Source organism: Malus domestica, chromosome 16 (genome assembly GCF_042453785.1).
Source record: "Malus domestica chromosome 16, GDT2T_hap1".
Taxonomy (NCBI): Eukaryota; Viridiplantae; Streptophyta; class Magnoliopsida; order Rosales; family Rosaceae; genus Malus; species Malus domestica.
The window spans coordinates 28,768,179-28,778,492 of NC_091676.1; the positions used below are offsets into that span (position 1 = coordinate 28,768,179).

At 38.6% G+C, this 10,314-nt stretch overlaps 1 pseudogene; it reads left to right on the forward strand.

The window, feature by feature from the left end:
- The first annotated feature begins 1,560 nt into the window (after window positions 1-1,560).
- On the forward strand, window positions 1,561-9,432 carry LOC108170708 (nuclear pore complex protein NUP96-like; annotated as a pseudogene).
- Window positions 9,433-10,314: the final 882 nt, after the last annotated feature.

Sequence of the window (10,314 nt, forward strand, 5' to 3'; positions counted from 1 at the left end):
TAAAAAAAAAGTGGGGTCCACCTAAAATCTGGAATAGAATTACCGAGATGGAGCTAGTATTTGGATTCTAGGAAGAAGCCTTCATCCGGAATCAAATGTTTCTTTCCAAATGACCCTTCCATCTTGCAGTTGTCCTCCGCCATCCTCTCTAGCAACCCTATGCAGCAGCTCTCTGTTGTCTTTCGCAATCCTTTCACTGAATCCAACCTAAAAAAGAAGTTATAAGGCCTCAATTCGTCCATGTTGTCTTTCACAATCCTTTCACTGAATCCAACCTCAAAAAGAAGTTATAAGGCCTCAATTCGTCCATTTTGCCTAACCTAATCTCCAATCATTTCAAACTAGATTTGTAATCGATCTGCGCTAGACCATGATTTGCCAACTAGACTACTCCGCGCTGGATTATGACTTGCCGATCTATGGGCGGTGGCTATAGGGGTAAGTGGGGTGGAGGGCAAGGAAAGGCGGGGAGGGCTGATGCGACTGGGAAAACGATGAGAGGGGTGGTGTGGGGAAGACAAAGAATGGGTTTTTTGTGGTGGGGAGCAAATGGAAATAAGTTAAATACTCTTTAATTATTTTTATATAGATAAATTTTGGTATATAAAATTAGTTTGACTTTATTTTTTTAACTATAAATTAGTTTGATTAATTAGTATAAAAATAATTTATTTATATAAGGGCAATTTAGTAATCAAGCTAGTTTTAATTTCGATTCCAGTGAATTAGTAAACAACTTATATGGAACCAACATCATTCTTCTCAAATTCCATACCGTTTTAGTAAACAACTTCAACAGAAATCTGATTCTGCTTCCACCTCATCCCAATTTCTCTTCAATTCAATTCATCTCAATCTGATTATGGACGTGCCTTAGGTGTATTGTTTGACCATTTTAGCAAAAAAATAATAAACCTGAAATTAGAACACTCCATATTTTGTTTGGACAAAGTGCATGATAAAGGAAAGCCCACCATCCGACTCTGCAAACCCTTTTTCGCTCGTCTTCACCGTCTTTTATGTCGAACGCTTGGGAGGACACCAGTAAGGTTTTTCCATGCTGTTCTCCGTTGAAGTTCATAGGCCTCTGATTTTTAGGGTTGTTGCTCTGAAATTGCAGCTGACAAAATTATGGAGGAACTGAAAGTGGTCTCAAATGCTTGACTTGGCTGAAACCGAGCGGCACGGGAACTGAATGCACTGTAAGTGTTCACTCAGAGTTCACCGCTGATTTCCTTTGATTTCTTTTGATTTGTCCATGTTAGTTTTTTGTTGGGTCACTGAAGCTAGGGCCTTTGTTTTCCGGTAATTTAGTCTTACAATTGTGTTGATAAGGTTTTAGGGTTTAGAGAAGGCCAATTAGGACTAAAATTTTGGGGTTTTTCATGTCACTTTCTAGTTCTGGGCACCCTTGCAGTGGATATTGGTCGCTGATATAACGATTTCTCCCATTATTGGGGAAGAATTATAAGCAACATTTCATGGATGTGTGCCATTGAGAGTAGGAATTTTTAATATTCATGGTTAATGTTCAATTTATGTTTCAAAATTCAGGAACTTGTAGTGAAGTTTATAATATTTGAAGCAACGTATCAATTGTTACAACCCTATAGAATGGGCATTGATTCTGAAACTCCTCCTAATTCACATATTGCACGTCAACACAAGAAACGAAGGGTTTCTCGGAACACTTGCTTTTCTTTGTCTGGAACTTTTAGCCATCTTGAAGCATATGTACCCTGTTTACCAACTTTAGAAGTAGTTGATTACTATACACAGCCTTTTTTAAAGGATTTGGCTACTCGAGAATACGCAGATCCTGGTTTTTGTAGCCGAGTGTTGGACTTCATAGTTGGGAGACTTGGTTATGGCTCTGTCAAGTATCCTGGGAAACTGACATAAGGTGTTTGGAATTAGATAATATTGTCAAGTTCCACAGATACGAGGTAATCGTATATAAAGATTAAGCTGTCACGCCTTTGGTTGGCCAAGGCCTTAACAAGCCTATTGAAGTAACTTTGGTCCTACAAACAAGACCATCAAATATTGACAAGAGACAAAAATATAATATTGTGAAAAAGTTGAGGCAGAGTGCGGAGGACAAAGAGCTCGCTTTATTTCGATTAATCCAGAAAGCGGGCAATGGAAATTCTTTGTTCACCATTTCAACAGATTTGGGTTGAATGAAGATGATGAAGAAGACATCATGATGGAAGATAGTGCTTCAGCTCAAGATCTTGTGGAAATGAACCATGGTGAGATTTCTGATGGTGATGAAGAAAGCCAAATGGATCTCACTGGAATTGTGCTTTCGCATTCTCTACCTGTACATCTTAGGCTTGACCCCGTAAAGATGGAAGAAATGAGAATGTTGATGTTCCATGATAAGGAAGAGGAGGTTGAGGATTTGAATCATATCCCTGTACATTATAATTCATCCTTTGCTTCTTAGAGGATGAGTCAAAGATCCACTCCACCAGCTGTGCGAAAAACCCCACTGGCATTTCTAGAGTACAAGCATGGTAGTTTGGACTCAAATTCTCCTGGAACCATTCTAATGGCCCAAGAAAATAAGGCCATGCCCCCTAAGACATTGAAAGAAGGTTTTAAGCTTGATCTCAAGCATGAAACACCAGTAACCAAAAAACATTCTCGCAACATAATTGATACTGGTCTATTTATGGGTAGGTCATTTCGCGTAGGATATGGCCCAAATGGAACCCTTGTCCATGCTGGAACACCATTTGGGAGTAACGGTTCTCCAATGATGTTATCATCCATAATCAATATAGAGAAGGTTGCTATTGACAGTGTTGTTCGAGATGAAAACAACAAAGTTAGGGAGGAACTTGTTGACATGGCTATTGATTCTCCTTTAGATCTTCACAAGGGAATATCTCATCAGACAAATGAGATTGAAGTTGGATCATTCAACTTGAGGCTTCAAAAGCTTGTCTCCAACTGCCTGATGCTTCCACATATTTGTAGGAGCTATGTAGATATTATTGACAAGTAGCTGGAAGTTCCCAGCCTATCTTCTTTTGCACGTTTGGTTTTGACACACCAAATAATGATTTGGGAGTTGATCAAAGTTCTCTTTGCTGATAGGGAAAATGGTGGAAAATTGAAATCTTTGGGTGCTGATAGTGAGGAAGAAATGGTTCAAGATGTGAATGAAGCTTCTCAACAAGTAGACCTGGAAGCTTTACCTCTTATTTGGAGGGCAGAGTTTAGCTATTGGTTGCAAGAGAATGTTTCCCATCGAGTACAAGAAAAGATAAGCTTCTTGAATGAGTTATCTAGAATATATATTGTTACTTTTGAGTGGGCGTCAATTGGATGCTGCTGTGGAACTTGCTGCTTCTCAAGGAGACGTGATATTGGCTTGTTTGTTGAGTCAGGCCTGTGAGTCCATAGTCAATCGTACTGATGTTGCCCAACAACTTGATTGTTGGAGGATCAATAGGCTCGATTACGACTTCATTAAGAAAAACAGGATAAGGCTCTATGAGTTGTTTGCTGGTAATATCCATGGTGCTTTTCATGATGTTAACGTTGATTTGAAGAGGTTTCCAAGGTTGTTTATGTGGTATCATTTAGAACCTAGCACTTCACTGCCTACGATTTTTCACACCTATCAACATCTTCTTGATGATGGTAAAGCTCCATACCCAGTTACAGTCTACATTGATGAAGGACTGGTAAAAGAGGCTGGGAATTCGAATGCGGCAAAATGTTATGATCTATCTTATTATCTGATGCTGCTTCATGCCAGTGAAGAAAGTAAAGTTGGCTTTCTGAAGCCCATGTTTAGTGCCTTCTCGTCAACACACGATCCACTGGATTACCATATGATATGGCATCAGTGTGCAGTGTTGGAAGCAGTTGGTGCTATCAGCTCTAAGGACCTTCATGTTCTTGACATGAGATTTTTTTCCCAACTGTTGTGCCTTGGGCAATGTCATTGGGCCATGTATGTGGTCCTTCACATGCCCCAGTCTGAAGATTTTCCATATGTCCATTCTAATCTTATTTGGGAAATCTTGTTCCAATATTGTGAATCCTGGAGTTCACAAGAATCACAATGCCAAGCGATTGTAAACTTGGGTATTCCTAAGGCATGGCTTCATGAGGCTATGGTATGTCATATATTCTCATTTTACTGATTCCTCATATATTCTCATTTTACTGATTCAATGTGTAATTGTAATTGTATACAAAAATTTATTTTGATGTTCTATCTTAACATACTTGGAACATAAATCATGTTTATGAAAAAACAGTGAGCTTAGTAGCTTATTGACAATGACTGACCATATATTCACTTTGAAACCCTATTCAAGTTCGAAATGGTTTGTTATTACTTTCATTTTAAAACTTCTTTTTTTCATTTTAAGTCTTTTTCATCTTATTTGAAATCTTATGAGGATCCATTTGGATGGAAGGATTTAAGACGAGATATTTGGATTTGAGTTGTCAATGTAAATTGCTTATTTGGGGTTTTAAAAAGTATTAATCTCTTATGCCCATGATATTTACAAATAAATTTGATCATATCAAAAAATGTGGGATTGCAAACAAATCCTTTTCTCTTGAATATTCCAAAAATCCTCTTTTTTAAATAAGTAAATGCATTATGGATTTTACAAACAATAAAAAAAAACTAATTATTCTTTTTCCTACTTTTGAAATGCCATGCTTGACTCTCTCTTCTGTTTCAGGAACTTAGGAGACTTTCTTTGAGAAGAAAATTTGTTGGCTACCAGTATGCTGTTATTGACTTTTAATTTCTTTAGGATTACCAGGCATGTAACAAAGTAAGACAAACATTTTGGTATTTTGTTTTGGCTGTTAATTAATGCCTCCCTTTTTCTACTTCTAGGCACTGGGGTGAAGCTCAATAAATCATAGAATTGAAAATCATATTACTCGAGCCTTGAATGCACAACAATACGAAGGAATTGGACAAAGAGACCCCCCCACGGCAACACCAAGTTCTCAATGGCCGAAATTCAATCTCAATTGGCTAATCTCACTGTTCTTGTGTCACAGGTTGTGGAATGATCAAAAGTACAAAGAACAAGCATTATGGCGTGTGCTCTATACAAGGACATCTCAATGATCAATGCCCTCGGTTGATACAAAATGGGGGATGGGAAAGTGCCAATGTCATAGGTTATCAAAACCAAAATTAACCAAGGAATGATCCATACTCCAACACTTACAATTCGGGCTGGAGAGATCACCCTAATATGAAGTGGAAGGAGCCTCAACAAGCTCCACAATAAGGGGGATATAGACAGCCACCTCCGGGACTCTATCAAAGGCCATTCGCACCAATTCAACCTCAACCACAATCTGCCCAATCAAACTCAGGTTCGTCATTGGATAATGATAAACTTCTTCAATTACTAACTTCATTGATGAAGGGCCAACAAAATCAAGCCAAGGAGATGAGCGAAGTGAAGAAGCAACTTGGGCAGATGTCGAAGTTCATGGGGCAGTTTAGAGAAGAAGGCAAACTACCTAGTTCAACCATTGTCAATCCGAAGGGAGGTTTTGAAACCGCCAAGGCAATCACGTTAATAAGTGGCAAGGAGGTTGGAATCAACCCACAAACATCCAAATCAAGCCAAAAGGAGGAAGAAAATATGCTGCTTTAAAGAAGAAGAAATGGACAAACCCACAGTAAGGGTTGAACAACCCTTGCCGCAGCCACCTAAGCCTTCCACACTATCCAATTTAGGTAAGGTTGGTTCAAATTCGATTATTTCTAACCCTATTCCACCAAATGTGCCTCTTCCTAGTAGGTTCAAGCAATCTAAGAAAGAAGAGAATAAAAAAGACATTCTAGAAACTTTCAAGAAAGTACAAGTCAATATCCCACTCCTTGATGCAATCAAGCAAGTTCCAAAGTACGCTAAATTTTTGAAAGAGCTTTGCATAACAAGGAAGAGGATTTCGAACAAAGAAGTGGTACGGGTAAGTGAGAATGTTTCAGCAGTTTTACAAAGGAATGGTATGCAAAGATCCAGGTAGTTTCACAATCCCTTGTGTTATTGGAAATACTAAGTTTAAACATGCTATGCTAGACTTAGGTGCTTCTATTAATGTCATGCCATATTCTATCTATGCATATATGAACCTAGGAGAGCTTAAAAACGATGGGGTTATTATTCAAATAGTTGATCATTCTAATGCATAACTGAAAAGAGTTTTGGAGAATGTTTTGGTGCAGGTTAACCACTTGATATTTCCAGCAGATTTTTATGTACTTGACATGGAAGATTCGACTGATTCTACACCATTGCCAATCCTACTTGGGAGGCTATTCATGCAAATAGCCTACACCAAGATAGATGTGTTCAAGGGGACGTTGACAATGAAATTTGATGGCGAGATTATGATTTTAACATTTTTGAAGCTATAAGGTATCCTAAAGACGATCATTCTTGTTTTTCTATTAATCTATTTGATTCGTTGGCGCAGGAATATCTTGACTCCTTGGAGAGGGATCCCCTTGAAACAACCATTGCTGAAGGAAGGGGACTTAAATCCAAAGTGGCCAAGCTTACTTGTGCAGCAATTGACAAGATGGTAGCTGCCCTTGAGTCTTTGCCACAACATATTGGTACGCCTCCAATCCCAATTCCAATTCCCGTTTCTACTAATAAGTTGTTACCCTCAGTGATTCAGGCACCCTCCCTCGAGCTTAAACCATTACCAAATCATTTGAAGTACATTTTCTTGGGAGATAAAGAGACGTTGCCGGTCATAGTTTCTTCATCACTCACAGCAATGGAGGAGAAATTGGTTCGGGTGTTGAAAGAGTACAAAACAACTATTGGATGGACCTTGGCCGACATTAAAGGAATTAGCCTACAACATGCATGCATCGCAAACATCTAAAGGAGGGGGCTAAACCAACTTGAGAGGCTCAACCTTAACTCAACCCTTCAATGATGGAAGTTGTGAAAAAAAGAGATTATCAAGCTTCTTGATTGTGGAGTGATTTATCCAATTTAAGATAGCCGTTGGGTTTCATCGGTTCAAGTTGTTCCAAAGAAATCTGGAGTCACTGTGATGAAGAATGCATAGAATGAACTTGTGCCCACTCGTATCCAAACAGGTTGGAGAGTTTGCATTGACTATAGGAAGCTCAATGCCACCACAAGGAAAAATCACTTCCCTTTGCCGTTCATTGATCAAATGCTTGAAAGGTTAGCTGATCATTCTTTTTATTGCTTTCTTGATGGTTATTCGGGAAATAATCAGATTGTTATAGCTCAAGATGATCAAGAAAATACTACTTTTACTTGTCCATTTGGTACTTTTGCTTATCGTCGAATGCCATTCGGTTTATGTAATGCACCAACCACATTTCAAAGATGCATGGTAAGTATCTTTTCAGATTTTGTTGAGAAGATTATTGAAGTTTTCATAAATGATTTTAGTGTTTTTGGTGATTTGTTTGATGATTGTTTAGAAAAATGTCACTTTATGGTAAAACAAGGCATAGTTTTAGGTCACATAGTTTCAGAGAAGGGAATAAAGGTTGTCAAATTGAAAATAGATCTTGTACGCTACTTACACTCTCCCATTTCGGTGAGAGAGGTTCGTTCTTTTCTTGGACATGCAGGATTCTATAGGCGATTCATCAAAGATTTTTCAAAGATTTCCCAACCCCTTTGCCGACTTCTACAAAAGGATGTGACATTTAAATTCGATGATGAATGTGAGAAGGCCTTCAATCACCTCAAAGAGATGCTAACTTCTGCCCCATCATAGTTCCACCAGATTGGAGTCTTCCGTTCGAGCTTATGTGCGATGCTTCAGATTATGCATTAGGGGCTGTTTTGGGACAACGGAAGGACAAGAAGCCACGCGTCATCTATTATGCATCCCGAACCTTGAATGATGCACAATTGAATTACTCCACCACTGAAAAAGAACTTCTTGCTGTTGTGTTTGCTTTAGATAAGTTTTGTTCGTATTTACTTGGTATTAAAGTTATAATTTACTTTGATCATACAGCTTTGAAGTACTTACTCATAAAGAAAGAAGCTAAGCCAATACTTATTCACTGGATGCTTCTCCTTCAAGAGTTCGATATCGAAATCCGGGACAAGAAAGGAAGTAAAAACTTGGTGGCTGACCACTTGAGCCGTTTGGTACATGATGAGGAGCCCGTACGCATCCTAGAAGCATTCCCAGATGAGCAGCTGTTGTCCATTGAGGTAAGTGTGCCATGGTATGCCAATTTAGTAAACTATTTGGTGTCTAAACAAGTTCCAAGCACCCTAAATAAGCACCAACGTGATAAACTTAAAAAAGATGCACGATTCTATGTGTGGGATAACTAATACTTGTGGAAATATTGCCCTGATCAGATTCTTCATAGGTGTGTGCATGATTCGGAATTTAATTCAATTTTAACTTTCTGTCACACTTATGCATGTGGGGGTCATTTTGGTACACAACGCACAACACTTAAGGTTTTAGAATGTGGATTTTATTGGCCTACTATCTTTAAGAATGCTAGAACTTTTTGTATAACTTGTGATCGTTGTCAAAGAATGGGCAATATAGGTGTAAAAGATCAAATGCAGCAAACCCCTATCTTTTCTGTTGAGGTTTTTTATGTTTGGGGTGTCGATTTCATGGGTCCTTTTCCTTCTTCACATGGTCTCAATTATATTTTACTTGTTGTGGATTATGTGTCGAAATGGGTGGAAGCAAAAGCCACCCGTACTAATGATTCCAAAGTGGTTGCAAATTTTGTCAAAACTAACATATTTGCCCGATTTGGAATGCCAAGAGTACTTATAAGTGATGGGGGTTCCCATTTTTGCAATCGAACCATCGAGGCACTGCTCAAGAAGTATAATGTAACACATAAGGTTTCGACACCTTATCACCCTCAAACAAGTGGGGCAAGCCGAAGTTTCCAACCGAGAAATCAAGCAAATTTTGGAGAAGACAGTTGGGCCAACTCGGAAATATTGGAGCTTGTGCTTGGATGATGCATTGTGGGTGTATCGTACAGCCGACAAGACACCAATTGGGATGTCCCCATTTCGGCTCATCTATGGGAGACCATGCCATCTTCCGGTAGAATTGGAGCATAGAGCGCATTAGGCAGTCAAAACATTCAATATAGACATAGATGTGGATGGCATTCATAGGAAGTTGTAATTGAATGAGCTTGAGGAGATTAGGAACGAGGCTTATGAGAACGCTCATATTTACAAGGAGAAAATGAAGGCATTCCATGATAAGATGATTTGTAGCAAGACGTTTTTATAGGGCAGAAAGTGTTACTTTTCAACTCCCACCTTCGATTGTTTCCAATTAAGTTGCGTTATAAATGAATTGGTCCTTTTGTTGTTACTAATGTCTTTCCCTATGGTGCAGTCCAAATTCAAAGTTTAAAGACAGGACATGAATTCAAAGTGAATGGACACTGTTTGAAGCCTTACTATGAGAATTTCGAAGAGCATGTCGTGGAGGATGTACCCCTCCATGTCGTGGGCTCTAGTGAAGTTTAAATGGAGGTAACCTAAGCGCTTCTTGGGAGGCAACCCATGCGTTCAAATAAAGAAGACCGAGGAATCTCCGGCTCCATAACCAGATTTGCGTTCTTGAACTCTGCTCCTTATTGCTTTTACTTTGCCATAATTGTCATCTTTGTTAGTTATGTTTTTTGTTTGCTTGCGTGTTAGTCTATGTTTGAAACATTGAGGACAATGGTTGGTTTAAGTGTGGGGCGGGGGGGGGTAAACAAAGTGTTTTTCTTTGATTTTCGTGGGATTTTACCACCTAGCACCACTAGAGTCGTTTTTCACTGTTTTTAAGTGTTTTTAGTGTGTTTTGAAGTGTTTTAATGTGTTTTGAAAGAAAAACACGAAAATTTGAAAAAAAATAGAAAATGTTTTGAAAAACCCAAAAATAGTCGTTTTTGTGTTTGTTTGTGCCTTAGGGTACCTTCCAACACAATGATGAGGATTTGGTTTTTAATTGCATGACTATTAAAGAAAGCTACAAACATGGGTGGAAGTCTGATATGCTCTTTGGTTAATGCTTGGTTGTAGTTGACGTTTACGAATTCACATGTAATCACAAAAGAAGAAAAAAAAATCAGTTTTTGTAATATGCTTGAAGGAAGGAACTCAAACTAACGCTACAACCCTGAGAGACTTGAGCTTATTCCTTGTTTGGAGAGTTATTAATCTGTGAATTCTTGTTTTCTAAAGTCGTTGCATGATCTCATTATTTCTTTGCTTGGTTGCTACTTAGAATGCGTTTTTCATCATT